This window comes from Megalobrama amblycephala, linkage group LG22 (genome assembly GCF_018812025.1).
Source record: "Megalobrama amblycephala isolate DHTTF-2021 linkage group LG22, ASM1881202v1, whole genome shotgun sequence".
Lineage (NCBI taxonomy): Eukaryota > Metazoa > Chordata > Actinopteri > Cypriniformes > Xenocyprididae > Megalobrama > Megalobrama amblycephala.
This window is the reverse complement of record NC_063065.1, coordinates 1,717,101-1,722,707: the sequence shown is the minus strand read 5'-3', so window position 1 is coordinate 1,722,707 and position 5,607 is coordinate 1,717,101. Positions and strand designations below refer to the sequence as shown.

The window sequence follows — 5,607 nt, the reverse complement described above, 5'->3', positions numbered from 1 at the left end:
ATGGACTATGACAATATTGTGGGAGCGTTGCAGGCTCATTTCGCTCCTAAGCCACTCGTAATTGCGGAGAGATTTCGTTTTCACAAGCGAAACCAGGGGGAAGGAGAGACAGTGGCGCAATATGTGGCAGTATTGAAAGGACTTTCAGAACATTGTGAGTTTGGTGCTTACTTAGAAGACGCACTAAGGGACAGATTTGTGTGTGGACTTAAAAGTGAAACTGTACAGAAGCGCCTTTTGACAGAGAAAGATCTCACGTTTCAGAAAGCAGTCGATTTCGCGATATCGGCTGAAACAGCCGCGCGTGACGTGCAGCAGTTAAGTGGCTCCCTGAAAGTGAACGCGGTGTTTTCTCAAAAATGCTGGCGTTGCGGGAAAACTAATCATAATGATGAAAACTGCTGGTACAAGGATCGTGACTGTCATCAGTGTGGGAGGAAAGGACACACGAAGCGCATGTGCCAAAGCAAAGTAAAGAACGGTCGTGACCGAGAATGGAAACAGAAAGTGGAAAAACCTGAACAGAAATGTAATACAAGTAAGCGCAGTGTAAAAAGTAAAAAGAAGAGAATTTATCACGTTGAGACAAGAGAAGATGAAAGTGAAAGTGAGGGAAATAAATCTAACACTGACTGTGAGTTGGGACTTTATGCCATGTCACAAAAAGGGAAATATTCACGAATCTCAGTGCTGCCTGTTGTAAATGGCAAGAAAATGGAGATGGAATTGGATACAGGGGCTGCTGTGTCGTTGATCCCTTGGGAACAGTATAAAAGCACGCTGAGCCAGCTACCACTGCAACCCACTGATATAATGCTCAAGACATACACTGGAGAGCCGTTGGCACCAGAAGGGGTCATCAAAGTGCAAGTAAGGTTAAACAAGCAATGTGCTGATTTGCCTTTGTATGTAGTTAAAGTGGACGCCCCCGCATTGTTTGGCAGAGAGTGGCTGAGAGTAATTAAACTGAACTGGAAAGATTTAAAGACTGTGCATGCAATTGAGCCAAAAGTGGAAGACAACTTGGAGACGGTGTTAAAGAGACACTCCGCTGTTTTATCTAATAATCTAGGCACAATGAAGGGAATTAAGGCCACATTGACTATTAAACCTAACAGTGTTCCAAAATTTTGCCCACCACGTAATGTGCCATATGCTCTACGACCACGAGTCGAGGCTGAACTAAAGCGACTGACAGATCTTGGAGTGATCTCACCTGTGGAGCACAGTGATTGGGCCACGCCCATGGTGCCTGTCAGCAAAAAGGATGGCACAGTAAGGCTCTGTGGAGATTTCAAGATCACAATCAACCCATCTCTGTGCGTGGATAAGTATCCGATTCCACGCATTGAGGATCTTTTTGCCTCTCTAGCTGGAGGCCAACGCTTTAGTAAGCTAGACTTATCAAACGCTTATCTACAGATGGAGGTAGAAGAGAAGTCTAGGGAGCTGCTGACTATTTCGACACAAAAAGGGCTATTCCGTTTTAATCGTTTACCATTTGGGGTAGCTTCATCACCCGCCTTATTTCAAAAGGCTAAGTGCTTCTTGGACTGCCGTATACACATTGCTACCTGGACGACATACTGATTAGTGGTCCAGATGAAATGACACACCTAAAAACTCTGGATGCAGTCCTGGGCAGGCTAGAGGAACACGGTCTGCATCTCAAGTCTGAGAAGTGCCTGTTTTTCCAGGAGTCTGTGGAATACTTAGGTCATATCATTGACGCAGAGGGACTCCACAAATCACCAGAGAAGGTACGTGCTATTGTGGAAGCACCTGCACCTGGGGATGTCAGTCAGCTACGTTCGTTCCTAGGAATGCTGAACTATTACGGACGTTTCATTCCCGATTTAGCTACTATCATGAAACCACTGAATGATCTGCTAAATAAAGGGAAGAAATGGCAGTGGACGTCAGCCTGTGAGTCAGCGTTCCAGACATCAAAAGCTTTACTTGTATCACAGGAAGTATTGACCCACTACAATCCTAAACTGCTCCTCCAGCTCGCATGTGATGCTTCGCCCTACGGGGTTGGCGCAGTGCTCTCGCACGTCATGCCCGATAATGAGGAGAGACCGATAGCCTATGCATCACGAACGCTCAGCAAAGCGGAACAAAACTATGCTCTTATTGAGAAGGAGGCGCTAGCGATAGTTTTTGGAATACGAAAGTTCCACCAGTACCTTTATGGTAACAAGTTTGTTCTAATCACTGACCATCGCCCGTTGACCTCCATCCTGAGTCCATCGAAAAGTACACCATCAATGGCTGCAGCTCGAATGCAGCGTTGGGCGCTCCTCCTGTCAGCTCATGATTACACCATTCAATACCGAAAAGGTGCATTACATGCAAATGCCGACGGGCTGTCACGACTGCCACTCCCCTACACGCATAAAGAGAAGCAAGGCGCAGTAGAGGTATTTTACACATCTCAGTTAGAAAACTTACCAGTCAGTAGCACCGAGATCAAAGGAAACACCTTGGCTGACCCTATCTTGGCTCGGGTCCTAGAAATGGTCTCAACTGGTCATTTTCCAGCTGCTAAGGATGCAGGTGAAGAGCTGTCACCCTATCTGCAGCGCCGGCATGAGCTCACAACCCAACAGGGATGCCTCATGTGGGGTGGGAGAGTTATCGTACCACCTAAACTGCGACCCGCGAGTGCTGGAAGAGCTCCATTCATCACATCCAGGTGTAGTGAGGATGAAAAGCCTGGCACGCAGCTATGTATGGTGGCCCGGCATAGACGCTCAAATTGAACTACAGGTCAAATCTTGCCACTCCTGTCAGAGCGTACAAAAAGAGCCTGGACTAGCACCTTTACACTCTTGGATGTGGCCCTCCAGTCCTTGGGAAAGGATTCATGTGGACTTTGCAGGTCCATTTGAAGGACATATGTACTTGGTCGTGGTGGATGCACATTCAAAGTGGCCAGAGGTGCATATCATGAAGAGCACCACTGCCTGTATGACCATTCAAGTGCTCAGGGGACTGTTTAGTCGCTATGGCATTCCACACATCCTTGTGAGTGACAACGGACCGCAGTTCTGTGCGGAAGAATTCAGTACATTCCTGAAAAACAATGGAGTCAAACACATCCGCTCAGCGCCATACCATCCAGCCACCAATGGCCTGGCCGAACGGTTCGTGCAGACTTTCAAACATGCTTTAAAGGCATCCAAAGGCACTGCACAGGTGCGTCAGCGACTTGAGGCATTTCTATTAACATACAGAAACACCCCGCACGCAACAACGAAAGAAACACCGGCAATGTTGTTTCTTGGACGCAGGCTGCGCTCTCGATTGGATTGTTTAAAACCAAGTGTGGCTGGAGCTGTACACAGGTCACAGGATGCCCAACAACAACGGCGCCAGCATCACGCTAAGGTCAGACAGTTTGAGGTAGGAGAGTCAGTTCTTGTGCGTGATTATAGAAAGGGGGAGGAAAAGTGGGCACAAGGTGTGGTGAGAGAAAAGAGTGGACCGGTGTCATACAAAGTGAATGTGGGATCGCCAGGGGTATGGAAACGCCATGTGGACCAGATGTTGAGACGCCCAGAGACAGAGCCTCAGCAAACTGCAGTGAATCATACTGTAAGCCCACAGGTGTTACTACCTCCTGGTGATAGTGGCACCACACTGCACTCAAATACTCCTTTATTAGAAAAGAAGGATGTTCAAGTTCCAGAAATCAAAGAAACATTAAAAACACACCAGTCCACTGAACCACCATCTACGGAACATCCTCAGATAACGTCTCGGTTACATAGGTAACCCTCGTTCCCTGAAGGAGGGAACGGAGACGTACGTCGGATGACCGACGAATAGGAATCTCGCTAGAGAGGCCAATCTACTTCGAGTGTAACTAAACGAGCCAATGCACATTGGCATGCAATCATATGCATCAGCTGCTTGCCTCGCAGCGCGGGTATATAATGAGCAGCAGGTGCGTTGCATCTTCAGGTTTTCGCTGAGGAGCCGAACCCAGCAGGCGGCAGCATCAGCAGGACAACGCCTGTGGCGACGGGACGTACGTCTCCGTTCCCTCCTTCAGGGAATGAGGTTACCTTTGAACGAGGTTCCCATTCAGTCGGTACGTTTGACTACGCCGGACAGACCGACGAATGAATCCCTACCAAAGCGCCACAGGAGCTGCCCTCCTCCAGCGCTCTGTTGAGCCTCCTGAACCCCCTTGCCTGCGGACGGTGGACAGGGCTAAAGGCCCTTTCACACAGGACGCGGCATGCGCTGCGCTCGCCGCTGGGTTCAGCGCGCCCTTCAGATACAAAGCATTTGCGCTGCGCTGGCCAGAGCACAGTAGGCGGAAATTTCCAAACATGTAGCGGGAGTTTTATACATAGTCACTTGATTGTTATTCCACCTTTCGTCACGTAAAGTATGTCCCGGGCCGTGCTAAGAAGTGCGCAATAGCAATAGCCCTGCTTGTAAGAAGAAGAAAGAAAGCGCTTGACATGTCTGTCAGTCTCCATGACACAGCTTTTCTCCCGATGTCAATATACGACCAGCAAACTTGTATTGTATACGTTAGCTCTGGAAATTCCAACACAGTAAATACTTAGTGTTCATCCATTTTCTGTTGTGAGCCCCGTTGCATTGGTCGCGCGGGTAATCTCACAGAGCGCACCAAAAGTTGAACTATTTTGAACTTGACCGCGGCTGCGCGCAAGCTGCGCTCCGCTGCGTCTGCGCTTTGGACGGTCGCGCGGGACATTGAAACAAATGGGTTTCTAGCGCAGCGCACCGCGTCCTGTGTGAAAGCCTTAACACACACAGAGGGTCGATCACTGTTGTTCCCAAAACCCACTCAGTGAGACTATTAGATACCACTGGGAAAGCGTAACCTTACGTCAGATAAGGAACGCTGCGGAATCCATATGCTTCCCCGAAGGAGTTATATGGAAGTAATATGGACTAACCTTGTAGGCTGTACAACATATGGAAGAACTGGGGTGACTCCAACTTGGTGGGTTCTCCCAGAGGGAAAGACACGGGCTTCGATTAGGAGCAACCGTGGAGAAGCCGCATATGGGATCCCCGTAGGGTCACACATATGGAACCCAGCCTAAATCCGGTTCTCAAGGATTCAACGGAGTATAGGCCTGGCGACCGACGCTCCGCCACGTCGGCTGCCGAAGGGATGTCGGAGGACTCGACAGGGTCTGCCTTGTAGGGACTCTCTGGAGCAAATAGAACGCGCATGTAGCGCAGCAAGCCGACACTAAGCCGGGGCCTCTCCGTGCCTCTGACCTGAGGCGAGAACACGGGAGGAGACCGGCTCGACACGAAGGCTATAGTATCTAGCGAACGTGTTAGGTGTCGCCCAGCCCGCAGCTCTACAAATGTCTGTTAGCGAGGCGCCACGAGCCAGCGCCCAGGAGGATGCTACACCTCTCGTGGAGTGAGCATGCAACCTGAGCGGGCAGGGCACGCCCTGAGCTTGATAAGCCAGGGCGATGGCATCCACTATCCAGTGGGCCATCCTCTGCTTGGAGACAGCCTTTCCCTTCTGCTGGCCTCCGTAACAGACAAAGAGCTGGTCTGAGGTCCTGAAGCTTCGAGTTCTGTCTATGTACAGTTCGC

The 5,607-nt window shown here is 49.7% G+C and overlaps 1 pseudogene; it reads left to right on the top strand.

The window, feature by feature from the left end:
* Nucleotides 1-3,780, top strand: LOC125258540 (annotated as a pseudogene).
* Nucleotides 3,781-5,607: the final 1,827 nt, after the last annotated feature.